A 24,114-nucleotide genomic window follows, 5' to 3' on the forward strand; every position below is an offset into this window, starting at 1 on the left:
CACAACAGGCTTCCCTGTGACCCTAATCATATCAATCAGTGAAAAGTCTTGGTGGAGTGTTTTCCTTAAGAAAATCTTAAGGCAAGACTTACTTACAGAAAATGGAGCATACTTTTTTCTCTCAAGAGTACAGACAGTAGGCTAAATCAAAGGAGCAATGCTCTCTTGTAATTTGTCTTCCACCCTCACTGATATACTGAAAGAACTTTTTCAACTCATTAATGTCCCCTAATCATCAAATCCAGTGACTGCCCCTTTCTTCCCCTCTTCATCTTGCCTGAATTCTGTGCAACTACTGACAGAAATCTTACTCCCTTCCAAGATACCATTTTCTTGTTCATACTCCTATTTTCTAACCCAGCTTCTTATCTCTGCTGTCTTCTTTTCCTCATTTGATACCCAGAAGTTCTGGGCCTCTGGCTGTCCTCCAAATGACATTTCTTGATTTCTTTATATGTACTATGTGAAAGGAGACAAGAATTATTGTGATGGTCGTAATGTTATTATGACTTTTTTTCAGATCATAGAATCAAGTTATTCTCTCAGTGCCTACCATGATAATAATCTATCTGTAGGGACACGTGTGCAAGCAATTTTATCCAATTTGACATTTATCAAGTACCTATTATGTGCAAGACACTGAGGAGTCAACGACCAACATGAAATGGTCTGTCCTCAAATACTTTCAATTCTACTAGAAAGGGCATACATAGCATTTGTGAGAGGAATAGACTTTCACTTTTCATTCTTCCTCATCTCTCACATTCAGTCTCTTATAAAGCCGTATCAGTTCTTCCTCCATAGCATCTCACACATTTATCACTGCCTTTCTCTTTCTTTTAACACTCTACATTTGTTTTTTAGTGCTCCACTAGTTTAAGCAATAGGTACCCTCACTTATATTACTGCAATATCTGGCATATAGGTTGTTTTGCCTCTACATTCTTACCCCTGCAACAAATGCTGCCTTCAGTTTCTAAACTAATCTTTCCTCACTCACAGATCAGGCCATATCTGCTGAAAAATCTTCAGTGGCTTCCTACTGCCTGTTTTATAATGCTCCAACTCATGAATGTATTATTTAATGCCTTCTAGTGAAGGTGTCAGCCTACCTTCCCAGTCTTTCTTGTACTACCATTCTATATAAGATATGTGAACTGAATAACCTGAACTCTTCTTGGTCCCTCAAACATATCCTGAATTTTCTCAGCTTCACATCACTGCTCACAGTATTACCTTTGTTTATACTATCCTTCTTTATCTATTTCATGTGTTGAATTTTTACCCTTCCTTTTAAAGCCAATAATTCATGAACAATTTCCTGATCTGTCCAGTTGTTAAAACCTCACTTCAACCTGTGTGGATAACACTTTTTTATCATTCCTTATAGTTCAGTATATGTGCAAAATCTCTACTAAATTTTAAGCTCTTTCGAGGCAGGAATCACACTTTATCTAAAATGTTTACCTTTTCCCCAGCACCTATTAAAACATTTGCCACACATAACAGACTTCTGAAATGTCCATTAAATATAATTCAATTTTAGATAAATAGCCTACCTTGCCATTGGTGGGTGGAATTGAAGGAAAAAAAGAGCAAAGTAGCTTTCTTACTTCTATTCCCAGGCATTGGTTTCCATCTCCCTTCCTTTGTGGTTATTACTTTTCTTTCTCTTATAGTCTTTCTTATTCTAGTCAAAAGAAATTTAAATAACAGTCATGAAACACGAAAACTAATTCCACATATAGATAATGCCATCTTACACTCACATTGTGATCTTCCCTTTTCTATTCCTTTTTATTGCTCTGTTTCCCTTTTAAATATTCTGAAAATCACAAACTATACTTTATATAGACTTTAATCAGAACTGACATGAGGAGAGCAGACCATGGTATTCATGTGTAAGCAGGCAGCATGATGTGGAGGGCAGAGGGCTGGCTTCAGTGTCAGGAAGATCTGGGCTCAATTTCTGCATTCATCTAGAAATAGAAACTACTTGCCTGATTTAATTCAAAGAATTTTCTTACCAAGGAGTTCTCAGTGTCAGTGAAATCACAGATTCACTCAATATCACTACTCAGTACATATTCAAAAAAGCATGAAGGGCATATAAATCTTCTCTTAATGACAGAAGAGAAGCAGCATAACGCAGTACAGATTATCAGAGTCTTTGCAGTCAGAAGACCTGACTACAGCACTGCTACATACAAATTGCGTAAAACTGTGCATGTCATTCCTCTCTGGGCCTCAGTTTTCCTATATACAAATTGGAAGTGTTGGACTAAATAACTTAATACATATATTATATATATATGTGCATGCAGATAAATACACATGTATATATGCATGCATGTATTGTATGAATATATGTATATAATGTATATATACATATGTGTATGTATATGTGTATATTTAAAATATATATATTATATTATAAACATAAATATATATGTAAAGTTATGTTCCAATGATGGGGCTCTCAAACTTTCAATAGCTATGAAAAGAATATTTATTTGCTCCCCGATCTTATTCTTTATTTCATATCCACTGATATTCCCCTGACAGAATGAGCTCCTTGAGAGCAGGGACTCTCTTTCCTATTTAGAGTCCCAGAACTTATAAAAATGTTGAGCACATTGTAAACACTTAATGAACATTTTTTTATTCATTAAGTCATTTTGATTGGTTGACATGCTCAGAAGGACTGACTGTTCAGAGAAACAGCTCGTTCTGTGGACTATAACAACATCTCTGAAATATTCCGTCCCTACCCCACTTTTTCTTTTGCAATGCTTTCTATCCCTTGGACTTCTAGAACTGTATTTCCTTTCTCCCGTTCCAATTTCCAGGAGCAGCAAGGGGGTAATTTGCAAGGGGAAGAATGCCATGGGCAGCCTGTGATTGCCAGAGGAGAATAATGGGGTAGTAATTGATCCTCCATTTCTTGACTGCCTTCCTAAAAGTTGCTGTTGAGTAATAAAAAATAAACTTCTTAAGTACAAAATGGGAGTATAGGTAAATTTGACTTATTAAGAAAAAGATCTGATGGTTTTAATAGACCCCAAGTTATCAGGGACATGATAAAATAAAAAAAGAATCCTTATATATAAAAACTAATAAAGACTCTAATATATATACACATGTGTGTGTGTGTGTTTGTGTGTGTTTTGGCCACATTAAAAAGGACAGAGTGTCTAAGAATAAGTAATTATTATCCATCTATGGTCTACCCTCATTTGACTGAATCTAAAGTGTTATATTCAAGTCTGAATATGATGTTTTAAAAATATATTAATAAGCGCCAATTACCCACTTAGAGTGCTGAAATTGGAGTCAAGAAGACCTTGGTTTAATATGTGTGTATGTATGTGTGTGTGTTTGTATATAGATATATATATGAAATTATAATATAATACATATATGTTTATTGTAGTACATTGTAAATTGTATGTACATTTATAGTGTACATATACACTATATAGACATACAGTCTACAATATGTACACATTCATACATAAAATCTAGAATGCACTTTTCTACTATTTCATATACTATTTCATATATCATGCATTGCCTATCAGTTTACAAAATTATCTAATATATTGAATCTACCTTTGATTTTATATATATCTCCATAAGATCTGAAAAGTTTTAAATACAATAAATACTAATTCAATTATGCTAAATTATACAATCAATATTTCCCAATTGCATGTAAAAATTTTATCATTATTTTCTTTTAAATTTTATTTCCAAATTCTGTTCCTCCCTGCCACCCCATGAGAAGGTTAAGGAATATGATATCAATTACATATGTGAAGTAATGCAAAACATTTCCACATTAGCCATGATGTGAAGAAATCACACACATACACACACACATACACACACACATACATACAGAAACACACCAAAAAAAGTAAAGAAAGCTTTAAAAAATTATATTTTATTCTGCACTCAAAGTTCATCAATTCTCTCACTGAAAGTGGATAGCATTTTCCATCCTGGGTTCTCCAGAATTGTCTTGGATGATTGTCTTAAACAGAGCAGCTAAGTCTTTCATAATCAATCATAATTAGAATGTTGCTATTACTGCGTACTGTGTGCTCACTTCACTCTTCAGCAGTTCACACAAGTTTCCTCAGGTTTTCTGAAACCATCCTACTTGTCATTTCCTATAGCATAATAGTGTTCCATCTGGAGAGATGACCCAGGATACACTAGGAGACCTTGGCCCCTTTAGGCCAAGGTCCATACAGTACTCACTTAGAGTGAGGTAATATCCATTCATTGAATAGGCCTATTTAAGAGGTAGCCAAGGTATGGCGCCTTTAATGAGGCAAAGAAGAAAAAGACATCAAACTGGGAGGGAAACAGCAACAGTTACTATTGATAATCACTCTTAAGCCAGGAGGGTCCAGAAGAGAGCCTTTAGGCAGGGTGCAGGGGCCCCATGGTGTCTGAGCTTCACAGTGCAGTGAGTTTAAGGTTCAGGGTCAGGGAAGGGAAGGGAAAGAAAGGGAAGGGAAGGGAAGGGAAACTAGCCAGTAAAACTCAAGTCAACTGGGCGTCTTTTGGCCATTCAAATTTACCTTCCTTTGGAAAAGAGAAGGAAGGGGAGGGGGTCACAGACAGGAGAGGAGGAGCTGAGCCTACTCACAGATTGTGTTCATCCTTTGTTGCCAAAGAAGACCATGCCATCAGAGAAATGATAACTTTTGACTTTTGACTCAATGACTTGACTTTGTTTTGAGAGGGATGACTGTGCAAGGTCACCAAACTCAGTGCATTCTGGGTCATCTCCAGTCATCCTGATGAATATTTGGTCACTGGATTTAGATGACTCTGGAGAAGAAGTGAGACTGGTGATTTCTTCAGCAGTGAATGACCAACACAATAATAGTGTTCCATCTACCACATCTTGTTTAACCATCTTCAATTTTCAATTCTTCAACACCATAAAAGTGTCTAGAAGTATAGTTATTTTCTTTGATCTCTTTGGGATATAGACTTAGTAGTGGTATTGCTGGATTAAAGGTTATGCACTGTTTTATAGCCCTTTGAACTTAGTGCCAAATCATTCTCCAGAATGGTTAGACTAATTAACAACTCCACCAAAAGTGCATTAGTCATCCCAATTTTTCCCCACACCCCCATCAGAATTTGTTATTTTCCTTTTCTGTCATGTTAACTAATCTGATAAGTGTAAACTAGTGTCTCAGAGTTGTTTGAATTTACATTTCTCTAACACAATGATTTAGAGTATTTTTTCATGTGACAATTTATAGCTTTCATTTTTTCTTAAAACTGCCTGCTCATATTCTTTGACCATTTATCAGTTGTGAAATGATTCCTGCTTTAATAAATTTGGCTCAGTTTCCTTTATATTGGAAAAATAAAGCCTTTATCACTGAAATTTATGATAAAGATTTTTTCTCAGTTTCCTGTTTTCCTTTTAATTTCACCACATTGGTTTTTTTGTGTAATTTTTTTAAATTTCACATATTTAAAATTATGTTTTACTCCTTGTAATTTTCTCTATCTCTTGTTTGATCATAAACTGTTTTCTTATCCATAGTTCCTAAAGTTACATTTTTCCATGCTTGCACTTGCTCAGTTCTAATTTTTAAGGGGTTATTTTCTTCACTATTTTTGCCTGTTTTGCCAAACTGCTAATTAGCTTTTCATAATTTTATTCTTTTGTTCTTATTTCTTAACCTATTTTATTTCCTTTACCACTCTTATTTGATTTTTAAAATTCTTTTTTTAGCTCTTTTAGGAGCTCTTGTCATTATATTCAATTCATTTTTTTAAAATTTGAGCTTTACTTTGGAGCTCTTTTGACTTCATTGTTTACTTCTGTTGTTGTGTCTTGATCTTCTCTGTCTTCATAATGATTTTTTATGGTCAGAGTTTGTTTATCTTCTTGTTGTTCTGATTTGTTCATTTTTTCAGCCCACTTCTTGCTATGAACTTTAGTTAAAGTTATCTCTAGGTACCTGAGGGGAAGGAGGTAGGGAATGGCACTGCTGTGTTGTACTGCCATTTTCAGAACTACTTATGGAGGTTTGGAAGTTTTGGGTGTTATGAAGGTGGTGTGGTTAGGAGAGAGAAGTAGTCATTGCTTCCCCAGTCTGTAGTCTGACCCTTACCTTAGACTAGCTCTCATTTTTTGTTATAAAAATATTAAGATGATTTAGAAAAGATATATTACATACAAAAATGTTTGACATTCAATAATACATATCCATAATGCACATAAGCTAAGAATCTAGACAGGATTATATGTAAAAGTAATTTTAAATCCAGACAAGAAGACACATAGACCAGACAGCAACAGTGGCAGGAAGAATTTTAAGTCTTGAATGTTGTGTAAGCATCATTGGTGGAAAACCTAAGTAGTCATATTATTTTGCTGGATTTCAAGATAACAGTCTTATATATGACCCTCATTCCTCTAGTCTTTTGTAGATGTCAGAATAAAAAAAATCCCTCTTGAGCTATTTCATTGACCTTCTCCAAAAAATGGACCCTAGTTGTACTACAGGATTTTATTGTGGAAATATCTAAGATTTTGAGTGAGCTTCTGAAGAAATTACTAAGTTACTGAAAGCTTCCTCCAGAGAGAAATATTCCACACTTTTGTCAAAGACCATGCCAGAGATTATGATTTTACCTTTACTCCAACCCATGAAGTTGTCTTTTTCTCAGAAGATGAAAAGAAAAGATTGAAAAGATTCAGCACAGAAACAGTTTGTCTTTCTCTAACGGCATTTTACATTAGAGTATTAGTTGTTATCCAGAATACTTCTCTGAAAATAAAGAAAAAAAGTACTATTAAAAATATTCTACTTAAACTCCTGAAGATTGTACTTCATAAATTAATTCAGCTAATTGAGTGTCTCAGATAATATAATGGCAAGAAGTGTTAGTAGTGACATTTTGCCTACACTAAGATAGTACTATCAGCAGCCCCTCTGTATCTTCATCTCATATGCACTTATCACACCAGCCATAGTCACAAGCTATCCACTGAGTATGCTCCTTTTAATGTACCTTGAATTTAAATAGAAAGCTCTTTTTAAAGCCATGGAAGATGTCTTTAAATTTATAGTAGTTTCACAGTGTACACAAAGACAGTAATTTACTTATTGATACTTAATAGTCTCATACAATTCCCATGATTTCCCAAGGTGACTTTCTTATACCCAGGCCAAAGTTAAAACACTAGCAAAATATAATACAAATGATAAGGAATTAAGTTGGACTAATATAAATATTCTTACATGTGGAACACATATAGGTACAGTCTATCTTCTAGTTCAACTCCACAATTATAAAAATATCTTTATTTAGGAGATAAGAACTCTCATCATTACTATGCAAAACAATAATGCCCATGAAAAGTAAGCTAGCCATTTTCATTTAATTATATAGAGGTTTATTGAGGAACTCTGTTCTAAATACTGTGTTAGTCATGGAGGACATGCCTCTGTTGGAGGACAGAGTTTACATTGTAATGGGACATGCATGCAAAAATAGAAGCCAAGACCATGTGATTTATCCATGTGAAAGTCAGTAATAAAATTTAGGACACTGAATTTAGCACAGACATTGGTAGCTGTTTCAAGAATCATATTGTTTTTGTTTAGTCTTTTTCAGTCATGTCTGACTCTTTGTAATAACTTTTGGGTTTTTTTTGGTAAAAATATAGAAACTGAGCTAAACAGGGTTAAGCGACTTGCCCAGGGTCACACAACTAATAATAATCTGAGGCCATATTAGAACTCAAGTCTTCCTGATACTATCCACTACACCACCTAGCTGCCCCAAATTGGGAGAAAGCCAAGAGTCTTGCCAATGTATTAATCCATTTCTATCATATCTTTCTATTCAGTGTTTCACTGGTAAAGTTAAGGGAAGAGGAAAGAAAGGAGTATTATTAATGTGTGGCAGGACAAAAGAGAGTCACTATGATAATATATGATAATAAGGGTGGTAATGGTTAAGCTCCTCAGGAAAACAAAAAAAATTGTGACCTATTTGTCATCATTGTTCTTCCTGCCTGACATTGCCAACCCCTACTCTAGCACAAAGACAAATATACTCTTCCTTTTGCTCTTCCACATGATAATAATGGCCATAAAATACTAATTATGATGTTTGTTCATATTTTATGTACATGAGTCTGTGTACTCTGATTCTACCATTGGAGGGGAGTGATAGCACAAAAACAGAGTGTGATATTCTCCCAAAATTTAGGGAAAGAAGACTTTAAAGAGTTTAGGGAAATAATGCTCAGCCCAAGGGGATAGGAAACACTCAAAGCTCTGATAGCATAAACAGAGTTCCACCAAGATATAATAGAAAGTACCTAAGGAGAGTTATATAGAGACTTAGAGAATTCATCCATCATCTTAGAAATTTAAAAGGCATATACAAAAGGCAAAAAGTGTTATTGCATAAATATCTGGCCTCAAAGTCAGAAAGACCTGGATTCAAATCCCAACCTTGACTCATAAGGCAATCACAATCTCCCAGGGCTCTAATCAATTGTCTAGTCAAATCCCAATGGCTACAAAGTCAGAAAATGGAGGATGAATTCCAAAGAGTGCTCCACTGTGGTGCAGTGGCAGGGGCTTACAAGGTCAACAATAAAAAAAGGCTTTTGTAAACAATGGTCAGGACAAGAGAAAGACAAAGAAGTGAGAGAGCCTTTTGCAAAGTAGATGAGTCACAGAAAACAGATGATGGAGAAGTGGTAGAATTATTCAACTTTTGTTTTCTCCCCCAAGGTGACTGATTTTTGAATGGAAGTTAAGTGATTGACAAAGTTGATTTAAAAGGACTTGGCATTCAGAATAACAGAGGACATTATAAGATAAAACCAAGCTTCCCTCACTAAGGTCATCACTAAGCCTGGATGAACTTCAGGCCAGAGTACTGAAAGAAGTGCCAGGTATGATTTCTGATGTTCTTTCACTAGGAAAGATTCTTGGAGGACTGAAGATCAGTAATATCTTGCCTCAACATTTAAAATAAAAGCATAGGGACCAGTATATGATTTCCTTGATATAAAAAATTTCTAGATACAAGAAATTTCCTCTATCAAAGCAGACCAGCAATTTCTCTGTGATGTAAAGTCTTGGAAAATTGTAGACATGGTCAGATTAAGTGATTCGCCCCCAGTCACATAGATAATATATGTCAGAAGTGGCCTAGAATCCAGATGTTCTTAGCTTCTCAGATTGATCTCTCCCCACAATGTCATGTTGCCCTTCCAAAAGACCAATGGGTTAGATCTCAACTTCTGGTAAAAATTCTAGAACATATTATTAATGTAAAAGTGAGTAAGCATTCATAAAAGGGAATGATCACAAAGAATTTCCTTGACTTCTAAAACACAGCATAGTTCTTGCCTTATTGTCTCATTTAATTGGGTTACTAGCTTAGGAGATTCTCAGGAAATTCTAACGATCCTATAGGAAATACTATATAAATTTCATCAAAGCCTTCAACAAAGTTTTTTGATAATCTCCTGATTGACAAAATGGAGACAGGTGGGTTGGCTTGATAGCACCGTGAGAGGAAGAAGTCTCTGTTCAGACCTATGCTTTTCAAAATTTTATTCGTGATCTGGATGAACAAGTCAAAGAATGGATGTCTTTTTACCTCTCCATTCTCTCAGAGATCTTTTCTACTCAAACACAACTCACTTATAATTTATATGAAGATGGCTCTGAGACATCCTTAGAAACCCAAACTTTCCCCTGATCTTCAGTCCCATATTCAGTGGAATCATAGAGTTGGAAGATACCTCAGCAGCATCATATCCAACCCATACCTGATTATGAATGCCCTCAACATCCCCTTCATGAAGTTCTCCAGCCTGTGCTCTCTAATTTCCTGTTGGACAACTTCACTTGTATGATCTTTCAGCACCTCCAATGTCTGTTAAAATGTCTTAAAACTGAATTCATTATCTCTGTCCACAAAACTGCCCCTCCTCTCATCTTCACTATTTCTGTTGATCATTGTCTCAATCAGCCAAAATCCAAACACACTCATATTTGATCCTACCTTGTACCAGTTTCTTTATCTACCACATGCATTCAGAGACCAAATTTCTTCATATCATTTCTCTTAATCAGTCTCTTCATTCCACTCATACACCAACCCTTATCATTACTCTCCAGAGCTCTTACAAATGCCTGCTAATGGCTTTACCTCCCTCCAGTATCTCTTGTTTCCAATTGATCCTTTACAAACCTGCCAAAAAAAATCTTCCTTGTGTCCAGGTTTGGTCCTGTTATTCCTTTTGTCAAAAATGTGGCTCACTATTGCTTCTAGAATGGGACTCTCCTTATCATTGTATTTGATGACCTCCACCATCTGGTTTCAACCTATCTGTCAAATAGTATTTCATGTAACTCCTCTCTACGTATTCCATACATTTGCCAAAATGAACTTCCTGCAAATTTAATATCTGGTCTCCTACCTCTGTATCTTTGCAGGCTATCATCTCCAGTGTTGAGATCATTTTATTTCATTTTGTTTTTTCCCCACGATTGCCTTTTATAATAGTTCTCTTCCTTCAAAGGTCAGGTAAGGTAAAATTTCTGTCATGAAACTTTCTTTGATTCTCCCTCAACTGTAACTTCTCTTTCTCCTTGGGTTTACAAGCTTTGTTCTCTCCTTTGCCCTTATGCTGTACACTATATTTCTCAGCTATGTTACCATATGCAAGTCATTAAATCCTCTCTTTCTCATGTTGCTCATCTGTAAAATGGGGATACTAATAGCATATACCTACCCAGTCTATTTTGAGAATAAAATGAGATAATATTTGCAAAATGTTCTTTATACTTTGAAGTACTATATAAAGACTAGTTATCATAATTTCATATTTCTAAAATTAAATATTGGAAAATATTAGCTCCTTCAAGTAGAAATTGTATGTTTATGTATATATCTATATCTATATATCTATATAATATCCAGAACAAAGGAGCTTAATAAAAGATTTCACCAAACTAAAATAATCCACCAAATATTTTGTTTAAAAAACAAACAAACAAACAAATTAATTGCTAAATTCCTGGAGAGAAGAGAAAATCAGAAAACAGTTCCCATGAACAAGACTGGGAAATTTCAGTGACCTGAAAGCTCGTTATGAGTCATCACAGTGGCATGCTCAGTGCATATCACAGTGCCTGGACTACAGCAAGTACTTAGAAAAAGATGGTTTATTGTCATTGATGGCAGTTCAAAAAGCTAATATGAGAAACTGAGTTGCACCTACTCTGTGCTGAACAAAGAAAATTATAGTTTTCCTGAACTCTGACCTGGTTGGATCATATCTGAATTACTGTGTTTGGTTCTAGGTGGCACATTACAAGAATGCAATTGATAGTTCTACTGTGAAGCATGGAGAGGAGGCCAACCATGGTGGTGAATATTGGTTGAAATAATTAGGGATATTTAACCTGGAAAAGTGAAAACTTGGTGAGAGGGTTATGATGGATCTCTTCAAGTACTTGAAAGGCTATTATTTCAATGAGTATTTGATTTATTTTTCTCATCCCCAGATAGAAGAACTAAAAGAAATGGGTGGAAGTTGCAGAAAAGCAATTTTGACTTACTATAAGATCATCTTCTTAACCATTAAAGCCATTTTAAAACAGTATCAGCTGCCTTGTAAGGTAATTCTTCCTACTGGAAATCTTCAAGTAGAAGTTCAATGACTATCAAGGATTTTAAAGAGGGGATGCTTTTAAAGATCTTGGTTGAACTGGATGACCCTTTAGGTCCCTTCCAACTCAGTCATAATGTAATATTTTCACCAAAATGAACATTTGGACCACATTTTATCACATCTTATCACTCGCTGTCCCTTTTTAGATTTGGGAGAGCAGATTTTAATGTTCCTTTTACATAATATTAAGCCTTGGTATTCTTGAGACATCCTCCATGTCAAACCTTGTCAGTACAAATTAAGCCTCAGTATTTGTCATTGGAACTTATTCCCATTTTATCACTGCATCAGGGGTTATAACCACTAGTATGTCAGAATCTCAGTTGTCCATGCAATTCTAGAAGATTTACAAAAACTTAAGCATCTGCTGGATGTTTTCTTTACAAAGCAAAAAGTAAAAAAGAGAGAAAACTTTCACACTTCCTCTTCAAGTCACCAAATCTGTCTATAAAACACATTTGCCACTGGTTTATGCATGTTTTTATCTGGGAGGTATTTGGATGGTGGGTGGGAGTGTAGGGAATTACTTTGTCCACACAGATTCTGTTGGCTAAATAGGTCTGGGAAATCTGGAACAAAGTAAGCATCTGTGTAGTTTTCTTTTTTTGTATATGACTCACCTTGGTGGCAGAGATATTTACTTTGAAGTCATTGGATATCAACTGCTCTATTTTATAATTACCAACATTCGTTATAATTATTTTTTAAAATGAGAGCACTTTGATGAATAAAAATATGATAATATTGTTATTACAGGATGCTCTAGAATTCTACTCTGCCATTTAATTTACCTTATATTCAGCACATAAATGTCTTAATAGAGGAAGATGTTTGTTTTAGACTAAAATATCTTATTAGTCAACAAAAAGCATAATGTGACTAGAAAAGTAATTTTACTTCTGAGTCTTAGTTTTTTTCAGTATAAAATGAAGATAATAATTCTACTACTTCTTTCAAGTATTGTTTGGTGAGCAAACTGCTTTGTAAATAATGAAATACCTCTTTGATGAACTGATAGTTCATACATATCCAGCCTTCTGTCATACATGAGTATTGACTATGTAACAAATTCTATGGAAGTATCTTGTTGTGGCAGGATCTATATGACTCCATAAACATAAGGAAATCCTAGTGAGGAAACCCCTCTTACAATGCCAGGCAGCACCTGATCTACATATGATAGTCTTAGATTTCTACTTAGGACACTATGAGGTTAAATGTCTTTCTCAGTGCCACAACAGAATCCAGTCTTAAACACAAATCTTCCTAACTCAGAAGGTACCACTCTATCCAATATGTCACGCTGCCTATTAGAGAATTGGTTACCTCTACATTTCTAGTAAGAGACTATTTTTATGAATAGTATCTCTCTGGAGGCAGAGCAAAGATGACAGAGAAAAGGCAGAGATTCTCCTGAGCTCTTTAAAATTCCCCTCCAAACAACTCAAAACAAATTCTGGAGCAGTGGAGGCCATAAAAGGACAGGGTGAAAATTTTTTCCAGTCCAAGAAATCTTGCAAAGTCAGTAGGAAAGATCACACTGGAGTGAGAGTGGAGCATTCCTCAGAGATGAGCACTCACAGGCCTTAGTAAAACACCTGTAGGCCTTGGCAATAACCAAGTCAATGGGGACAGTAGTGTTTTCTGGAGTTCTCAGTCCACAAGCAGTAAGGGAGTCAGACAACTGATCAAAAGATTACAAGGATTCCTTTGCAAGCGCTAGATTCAGGACTGTCTTTCATTACCCACACTTGGACCCAGGTTGCATTCCTGGGTCATGGTCCTGGATGGCAATCAGAGGATAAGGAGAAGCTCCAGCCCACCAAAGCTTGTAGCTACAGAAGAGCAGGGACCTTGATCACAGTTCCAGGGTACTCACAGACCAGGAGAGGAATCAACACAACTGAAAGCTTACAAACCCCCAGAACTATCTCTGAAAATAGCTACACAAAAAGCCTCAAGCTTGAGAGTCCCCCCTCTGCCCTAAGAGTTCAACTTTAATATAAAGTCAAAAGTCAAGAAATGGGCTGGAAAATTAAACAAGCAACAAAAAGAGAGCCTAATATAGGAAACTATTATGAAGACAGGGATGATCAAAATGCAAACTCAGAAGAAGAAAATAAAGTCAAAACTTGCTATGTCAAAAGCCTCAGAAAAAAATATGAGTTGTTCTCAGTCCTGAAAAAGGATTCCTGGAAGAGCTCAAAAACATTTTTAAAATCAAATAAGAGAGATAAAGGAAAAACTGGGAAAAGAAATGACAATGATTGTTAGGGCCCAGCTCTGGACCGTGGCCTCCTGTATGGAAAGTAGAGACACTTGGAGGTGTTAACCTGCCTACGTGGCATGCTAGCTGGTCTAGCAAGCTATGAGGTACTGGGACCAACTCAGTAACAGGGTAGGCTCCGCCTACGGGGAGGAACATGGGAGGAGCTCGGGTGCCTAAAGATATACTGGAGCATTGAGGGGATCCCCGGGGGAAGTGAATGAACAATTAAAGAGTGGACTGCTGCCAACTCGGGTGTTCTGTCTAGTTATTCCCCTCCCCCACGGGAGGGACCAGGGACGCCTGAGGACTGACAAAGACGTAGATCTTGAGGTAAGATTCCAAGCGAAGCCCAGGGAGGGAAAGTTAGTGTAGGGAGCCCGGGAGATTTAAATTAGTGAAGAAAGCCCGGGACATTTCAAATGCTAAAATAAAATCATGAAAAATAGACTTAACAGCTTAGTAAAAGATGCACAAAATATTGAAGAAAATAACACCGTAAAAAACAGAATAGTTCAAATGGTAAAAGAGGTACAAAATCAAATGAGGACAATTCCTTAACAAGCAAAATTGGCCAAATGGTTAAAGATATAAAAAAGTTCACTAAAGAGAAAAAACTCATAAAAATGCAGAACTGAGCAAATAGAAAATGAGGTATGAAGGCTCACTGAAGAAAATAATTCTTTAAAAATTAGAGTTGGACAAGTGGGAGACATCAACAATGAACAAAAATAGAACAAAATGTGAAATATCTTACTAAAAAAGACTGACCTGGAAAGGATATCAAAAAGAGATAGTTTGAGAACTATTGAACTACTTGAAAGCCATGATAAAAAAAAAAAAAAAGCATAGACATCATTTTTCAAGAAATTATTTTTTAATTTATTTTTTATTTGTTTTCAGTGTTCCACAATCACTACCATACAACCTAGATTTCTTCTTTCCCTCCCTCTTCCTCTCCTCCCACCTCCCCCCTCCCTCCCTGAGACAGCATACAGTTTTATATAGGTTCTACACATACATTTCTATTAAATACATTTTCACCATAGTCATACTGTATAGAAGAATTAAAATGAATGGGAGAAATCATATAACAAACCAAAAGGTAATACAAAAGAAAGTGATCTACTACAATCTTCAATTGAATTCCATGTTTTTTTCTCTGGATGTGGAAGGCATTTTGCCTTAAGAGACCACTGGATATTTTTTAATTCCTTGAATTGCAATGAAGTTCTAAGTCTACCAGAAAAAATCATCACACACTGTGGTTGTTGCTGTGTACAAAGTTCTCCTGGTTCTCCTCCTTTTGCTCAGCATCAAATCATATAAGTCTGTCCAGACCTTTCTGAAGTCTTCCTGTTCATCATATTTTATAGCACAATAGTATTCCATTACATTCATATACCATAATTTATTGACCATTCCCCAGTTGATGGATATCCCCTTGATTTCCAGATTTTGTCCACCACAAAGAGTGCTGCTATAAATATTTTTGTACATGTGGGACCCTTTCCCATTTTTATGATCTCTTGGGGATACAGTCCTAGAAGTACTATTGCTGGGTCAAAGGGTATGGACCTTTATGTAGTCCTTTGGGCATAGTTCCAAATTGCTCTCCAGAATGGTTGGATCAGTTCACAGCTCCATTAACAAAGAATTAGTGTTGCAACTCTCCCACATCTTCTCCAGCATTTATCATCTTCCTTTTCTGTCATGTTATCCAATCTGATAGATGTGATGTGGTATCTCAGAGTTTTTTTTTAATTTACATTTCTCTAATCAATAGTGATTTAGAGAATTTTTTCATATGAATATATTTATCTTTAATTTTCTTACTCTGAAAACTGTCTGTTCATATCCTTTTGACCATTTATCAACTAGGGAATGACTTGTATTCTTGTACATTTGATTCATTTCTCTATATATTTTAGAAATGAGGCCTTTATCACAGACACTAGATGCAAAAATTCTTTCCAGTTTTCTGCTTCCCTCCTAATCTTGCTTGCATTGGATTTGATTGTGCAAAAACTTTTCAGTTTGATGTAATCAAAATTCTCTATTTTGCACTTCATAATGCTTTCTATTTCTTCTTTAGTCAAAAATTCTTCCCTTCTACATAAATCTGATAAATACACTATTCCTTGCTCCACTAATTTGTGTATAGTGTCACTCTTTATACCCAGATCATGTATCCCTTTGGACTTTATTCTTGTGTATGGTGTCAGACATTGGTCTATGCCTACTTTCCATCACACTGTTATCCAGTTTTCCCAGCAATTTTTGTTGAACAGTGAGTTCTTATCCCAGAAGCTGGGGTCCTTGGGTTTATCAAACAGTAGCTGTGCTATATTCATCGTCTAGCCAGTACCAAGTGGTTTTGATAATTGCTGCTTTATAATATAATTTGAGATCTTGTAGAGCTAAACCACCTTCCCTAGCATTTCATTAGTTTTCTTGCTATTCTGGACCTTTTGTTCTTCCAGATGAATGTTGATATTATGTTTTCCAGCTCTAGAAAATATCTTATAATTTGATTGTTATGGCACTAAATATGTAAATTAATTTAGGTAAAATTGTTATTTTTATTGGCTCAGTCTACCCATGAGCAGCTGATGTTTTTCTACTTACTTAGATCTGACTTTATTTGTGTGAAAAGTGTTGTAATTGTGTCCATATAGTCCTGGGATTTGTTTTGGCAGGTAAACTCCCAAATATTTTATAGTGTCCACCCTAGCTTTAAAGGGGATTTCTCTTTTTATTTCTGGCTGTTAGCCTTTGTTAGTAATATATAGAAATGCAGATGTTTTGTGTGGGTTTATTTTGTAACCTACAACTTTGCCAAAGTTGTTTATTATTTCAAGTAGTATTTTTTTTTTTATCTTTCAAGAAATTGTTGAGGAAGCCTGCTGTTATATTCTAGAACTAGAGGATAAAATAGAAATTGAAAGAATCCACTAATCACCTCCTGAAAGACATCCCAAAGTGAAAACTTCGAGGAATATTATCCTGAGTTCCCACGTCAAGGAGAAAATATTGCAAGCAGCCAGAAAGAAACAATTCAGGTATTATGAAGTCACAGGCAGGATTATACAAGGCTTAGCAACTCTTGACATACTTCCTAAAAGAAACCTTACAGTGATTTTAATATATTAAGTGTTCCTTTCTGTTATATTTAGTGAAGACAACATGGAGTGAGATCTGCATCCTTTTAAAACCCTGGTCAAGTCACTTAAACTCTCTGAGCCTCAACTGCTTCATCTTCCAAATGAGAGATTGGAGCTGATGACTTCTTAGGGCCATTCTAACTTGAAATTGATGAGCCTATGATTTACTCAAATGAATTGAATAACTCAGAATAGCATAACACAGGAAAATGTTTGTCAGTTTGAAACCTAGCCAGTAGATGCTGATTAGTTAAATTCTAGTAAAGATAGAAAAGAAGCATTCATCAGAAGGGGCAAGAGTATACTTTAGATGGCCCAGAAATTTCTAGAGTTTTAGATTGTCATTGCTTTCTTTTCATGAAGATCATATACTTTCCTTTCATTTGTGGTTGTGTTCACATACAGTTGATTGCAAGTAAATCAGGCAAATTTTAAAATACAGTGCAGGAGTTGTTTATTAAAAAAAAAACAAAAAGAAAAAAAACCTTACAATGAATTTCTTTAAAAAGAGTTGCAGCCTAATTTGTCTGCTTTGTAAATCTTGGTTTGTGAATGTTGGCTGTAATGAAAATAAACCATAATTATTAACCTTCAGCACAAATCATAAAAACTAGACCAAGGTTCAGGATGCCAAGATTTACTGAAAAATTGGTTTGCTAGGTCTGACTCTCAAAACTTAGAGATAAATTTTGCAAAAAAAAATTCAATAAATTAGATGAACATCCTTTGAGAAGTATGAAGTAAAAACAAATATTTTAGTGATTATCACTTTAAATGTTGGTAGAAGGTGTCCTTTAGACTCTTGGTCTACACTGCCTTATCTCTAGTCTTTAATTCCGAAGGACAGAAACACACAACTCCATGACGAAATATGGGTAAATGTAACCTTTTAACATTTACTGTGTCTACTACATACAAGGCACTGTGCTAGACAATGAAGGATTAGAAAGAGAGGGAGGGAATAGAAAAAAGCAGACAAAAAGACAGAGAGATTGAGACAAAGAGACATAATGCTACACAAACAAATTTGGTTATCTTTGGGAAGTTGTGGAATTTTGTAGAAATTTTAATGCAATTTAACAAATTATTTAAGAACCCACTTAGGTGTGGACAAGAATAGTTATGTTTTAAAGCTCATAACATTAATCTGAACTTAAATTCTACATAAATTCCTTTTGTTTCATGAAGAAGCCTGAAATAATTCTATTTGTTATACTTTTTAAAAACTTATTCAATTTACAAAATGTATTCTCAAAGTGTTAGTGCGTACCAGCCTCTCAATCTGCCATTTTAAACTTATTCTGAGAATTTTTAACTGTGTGATCATAGAAGTTTGACCTCATGTTCTGATTCTCTATGGCCACTTCTGAGGTTGAATGTATTTTTAATAAAAACAGCATCTTCAGTGATTTTTCATATCCATAAGAATTAAATCTAGATAAAACAGTTAAGCAATTCCACTATCCCACTTGTAATTGCTTTCTCTCTCTATCTCTGCCTCTCTTTCTCTCTCTTTCCCTCTTCTGTCTTCTCCTCTCCTCTCCTTTTTCTATGTCTCATACACACACAAATGAGAATTATTGACTCAAAGTGAAAATTCTTTAACAAGCAAAGGAAGAACAATTAATCCCACGATCATTGTTTCTTTCAAATCAAACAAGACATTAGAAAAATGGATTACATTGAAGAAAAGCTTTTGTCAGGGCTATTCTGTGATGACTTGAAGGAAGGAAGAAATAAAACAAATATTTATTAAGAGCCTATTATGTGTCAGGCACTACACTAAGTCCTATTTGAATATTATCTCATTTGACCCTCACAATAACCCTGGGAGGCATCACAAGTACTTGAGTCCAGACTTGAGCTCAGATCTTCTTTACTCCAAGATGAACACTCTTATCTACTGTTCTACTTAAGTGTCTCAATGACATTTTTCATTACCAAATGATTCAGATAACAGCTCCATTCACAAGAAACACAAGCAAATACAAAGATGAAAGCGGTAGTGATTCCACAGTTACGTAAAGATAGTAGCAATGATTCCATACTTTTAATTTTTTTATACTTTGAAAAAGCACCTCTCTACTGATTATTATCATGAATTCTGACAATCAAAAAATTGCCTGATATATTTTTTCTTCCTGTAGCATATTTATGTCTCAGAAATCATACTTCAAAATGCCTGGAGTGTTTCCCATAAGTCTGAAATCCTCTGCTTGCAGATCAATAATTGAGAAAGATATAATTCAGAAAAAAATGAAATGGTTTCTTTTCAATTTGCTCCCTGGATTTAATAAGATCTATAGAACAAATTAATATGAATGTTTTTTCCTCATTGATGACAGAGGTTGTATGTATTTAATTTCCTGTATGTATCATCTAGCATTACATCTTTATAGGCATGTGTACTTAACTGCTTCTCAGTGAAGCTATTTTGTGAATCACAGAATTTTAGAGCCAAAAGAGGGGCAACATAATCAGTGTCAGTGGAAAGAACAGTGGATTAGAAACAAAAGACCTGAGTTCAAGTCCCACCTTTTCTACTTACTGCTTACGATGCTGCACAGGTCATTTATTCTCTCAGGACTTCAGTTACCTCATCCATAACCTGAAGGGGTAAGAATAAATGATCTGTAATATCTTTTCCACATCTAAATCCATCATCCCATTTTATGATTATATGAACTACTCCAAATATCAGAAAATGATACCTACTTTTAGTTTGTGGGCCCTACAAAAACACAGATTGGTCCATGTATAACCTGCAGGCCATATTTTGCCAATCCCAGAATTAGCAGTGTATGAGAGAGAAAAACTAATATTTATCAATGGAAAAATAAGATGCAAAAAGAAAAACAAATTCCTGTAAAAACTGGTATATTCATGCAAAAATAATTACCACATTGGTCATATCCTACATCTTGACTCCAATATCACTTTAACAAGAAGTGGCTAACATGATTCACCATAATTCCTCTGGAATTGTAGTTGACCATCTCATTGATCAGAGTTCTAAAGAATTTCAAAGTTATTTATTTTTTACATTATTGCTATTGTATAAACTGCTCCTGATTCTGTTCACTTCACATTGCATTAATTCAAACAAGTCTTCCAAGTTTCCCTGAAAACAGCTCTTTTGTCATTTTTAATACCATCATTTTCCATAATTTGTCCAAGCCATTCCCCAATCATTGAGCACTTCTCTACTTCTCAATTCCTTGCTATCATAAAAAGTTTTGCTACATATAATATATATATATGTATGTGTGTGTATATATATATATATTTGCATGTCTAGGTCCTTTTCCACTCACTTTGATTTCTTTGGGAATTTGACATAGTAGTAGTATCACTGGGTCAAAGCTGAATTTTTTAGTATAATTCAAAATTACTTTCCAGAACATCTGGATAAATCCTCAGTCCCAACCATATTGTGTCAATTGTTATTTTTCCCTTTTTGTCATCTTTCCCAAACTGATAAAAAAAAAAAAACAACAGAAACTTCTAGGCAAACTGGAAAGCAGTCTAGAAGAGAAATCCTTCATACCAAAACAAGTTCCCCATATCAAAAACAGCTCCAAATGTATCCATGTCTTAAATATAAAAAATGTCACATCACAAACATGTTAGGAAAACAAGGAAGAAATTCTCTTGTATATCTATGGATAGGGAAGAGTTTATGAACCAACAACAGAGAAGGAAGATTACGGAAAATAAAATGGATATTTTTATTATATTAGACAGATTTTGCACAAATAATACCAATTCAGTTAAATTAGAAAGAAAATAGTTAAGTGAGAAATATATCCAACAACTTGCTCTCTAAAAGTTTTATTTCCAATACATATAAGGACATAATTCAAATTTGTACGAATAAGTGTTACTTCTCAACTGATAAGTAGTCACAAAATATAAAAAGGCAGTTTCTTCCTTAGGGAAGAAAGGAAAGTGATCAACAGCCATATGAAAAAATGAAAGGTAATAAATAATTAGAGATTATGCAAATCACTAAATTAGAGACATGCAAATTAATCCTTATTCATTCTTCCTAATATCTCTTTTGTAAGGATCATTTCTTTTCCATTCCCACTACTACACTCTTTATCAGGCTGTTATCCTTATGCTTAGATAATTAGGAGAGTCTAAATTACTCTTCTTTCTCCAGTGTCTTTTCCTTCCTACTAATCCTTCACACAGCTAGTAAATTAATTTTTTAAATACTTCTCTGTACATATCACTTTCTGCATCAAAAAATCTTTAATGTTTTCCTGTTATCTACAGAATAAAGTCAAAATCTGGAAGTCATGGTCTTTCACAAACCTTTTGGATTCTTTTCAAGCCAGCATATAGGTAAGCATGTATTACGTGCCAGGTACTGTGCTAAGAGCTAAAATTTGCAAGAATAAATATACCTGTGTATATGTGTGTATACACACACACACACACACACACACACACATACATATGTTGGTATGTGTATACACATATTTAGTTTCATTGAAGGAAATGTTAAATTTCAGTTAATGTTAGTACAGCTAAGGACATTATATTTTCCCCATGTAAGTTCAGGTTTCCCCTGAAATCTATCCATGGAACCCTTTTCTGGATTCTCATTTTAACAACCCCTACCTTACATGCACTTGTCCTTCCCCACATTAAGGACCATGTTTGTGCCATTTACCATTGCCTAGAATTCTCTTTCTCCTCACACTTGTTAGTCTTAGGCCCACTCTTCCTTCAAGGCTTCAGTGGGTTAGCTCATAAACATTTATTAATTGCCTCACAGAGGTCCATACTAAGGTGAAAGACAGTCTCAGTTGCCAAGGAACTCACAGCTTAATGGCTTCAGTTCAAGTTTGATCTTCTCCTTGAAGGATCATTTACCCATCTCAAAGTCCACTGATTGCTTCTTCCTCTGAGTGACTTTAGCTTTTATTGTCTGTACATTTTATACTTAGCATATACTAAGCTGCATTGGTTTAGTGTGTATAGTCCACCTACTCACCTAGATCATGACTCCTTTCAAGACTACAGACATGATTTATGCACTTTCATATCATTTAGTGCTCACTCAATGTCTTAGATGTAACAGAAATACAATAAATATTTGTTTTTCTATAAATATAGCTATTGGGAAGCAAGAGCAACAGACAGGAATGGTGTCATATGACCACAACCAAAAGCATAATTTACTTTGACCCCCTTCATCTATTCACTTATTAGTTCCTAGTCTCTGCCAAGCACTATGTTAGGTTCTGGAGCTAGAAAGACAAAAATAAACAGACAAACATAGATAAAATAAAATTGAGTAAATAAATAGATAGATAAACGGATGAATGGATGGATGGATAAATGAATGGATGGAAGGATGGATGGATGGATGGATGGATGGATGGATGGATGGATAAAATAGGTCTTGCCTAAAAAGGTCTTAAAGTATATTGGAGAAAAGAACATATACCCAGAAAAATAAATACAGAATATATCCCAAGTTGTATGGAGGGAGAACACTTGCAGCTACAGGATAAGGATGGTCTTTCTATAAGAGATGAAACTTTATTGATTTTTGAAGGCAACTACAGTGTCTAAGAGGTTGAGCTGTGTAGGAGTATATTATAGAACCCTGTGCAATACAGCTTATCATCTGAAGAATTCCAGTTTCAGTGATGGGTCTCAGCCAAAAATGAGAGAATTGATTGCTTACAAGCAGGGCTGACGTTCAACAAAATGTCCAGTTACAGAAGGAATCAATATAATATAAAGATGAGTAAAATATTAGAGAGAATATTTACTTGAAGTCTTGGATCCCTTTTTTCTCATAGGAATTAGAATAATTTATGCATTTCTCATCTAAAGGTTCCTGTCTGATTACACAGAGGAAAACAAAGTCATTAAAGTTAATTACTATGTTAATAGGCAAGAGATTGGAAACACTGAAGGTTGGATAGGTCCAAATTCTGTGTCACTTTCTCTTTAGTATGTAAATGTTCAAATTAATATGGATTGCTAATCAACTTGCTTCCTAATCAAGGTGTAATCAAAATGCACAATTTATGAAAAACTTCATTTACTGTTATGGAATATATTCCTAAATGTAGCAATACACAGCTATGTGGTGATACTAATTGAGGGATATATGAAAAAAAGGCCTTATCTGGTTATCTACTCACTAACCAGTCTCACCAAGAATAACTGAACAGTAGATTGAAATTTAAAATAAATCAAATACTTTTTTATTAATTATTAGGTTGGTAATTATTTTTTAACATTTATAGCTTATAGGCATCAGCTATATCTATGTTTTAGGATTCTGAGTTTTTCTTGATTTTTTAATATCTCATCCAGCAAAAGTGTCCAAAAGATTGCATATGGTGGCACATACTTATAATTGCTGTTAGTGGGGAGATTTGAGTCAAGTTGATTATGTAAGTTTGGGGGTTCTGAACTACAATAGCTAAAAACTCATGGGGTATCTGCATGAACTCTGGCACTGATATGGTAAGACTCCAGAAGTATGGAGCCACTACTTTATCTAAGGAGAGGTAGAAAGGTTTATGTTTGAAACAGAGTGGGTTGTGGATGCTGGGACAATGAGGAATGGTGTTGGGAATATGAATAGCTATGGTGCTTTTAGCCTTAGTGAGATAGAGAGATGTAGTCTAAAAAAAATCAAGAAAGTATTATTTTTTTATATTCTTTATTTCCAATTATGGCATTATATAAATGTAAGGGAATACTAGAGTTCTGTAAGAAATGACTAAAGGGAAAATTTCAGAGAAACCTGGCTAGATTTATATGAATTAATGCAAAGTGAGCAGAATGAGAACAATTTACAAAATACCAACCACTTATAAAGAAAACAAATTTGTAAAACTTAATAACTCTCATCAACACATTACCCAATCAGAATTCCAAAGAACTGATGAAGA

General features: G+C 34.8%; 1 long non-coding RNA gene across 1 annotated transcript in view; it reads right to left on the reverse strand.

Annotated features, from left to right (window-relative positions):
- Positions 1-1,431: 1,431 nt before the first annotated feature.
- LOC140498510 (uncharacterized) overlaps positions 1,432-24,114 on the reverse strand; it is a 39,222-nt gene continuing 16,539 nt past the window's right edge. Inside the window, exons 2-3 of the long non-coding RNA XR_011965119.1 lie at positions 19,734-19,793; positions 1,432-1,690 (exon numbers count right to left, since the gene is read on the reverse strand). This is a non-coding gene — a long non-coding RNA (uncharacterized lncRNA). The remainder of the gene's footprint in view (positions 1,691-19,733; positions 19,794-24,114) is intronic.

Source organism: Notamacropus eugenii, chromosome 4 (genome assembly GCF_028372415.1).
Source record: "Notamacropus eugenii isolate mMacEug1 chromosome 4, mMacEug1.pri_v2, whole genome shotgun sequence".
Classification (NCBI taxonomy): Eukaryota; Metazoa; Chordata; class Mammalia; order Diprotodontia; family Macropodidae; genus Notamacropus; species Notamacropus eugenii.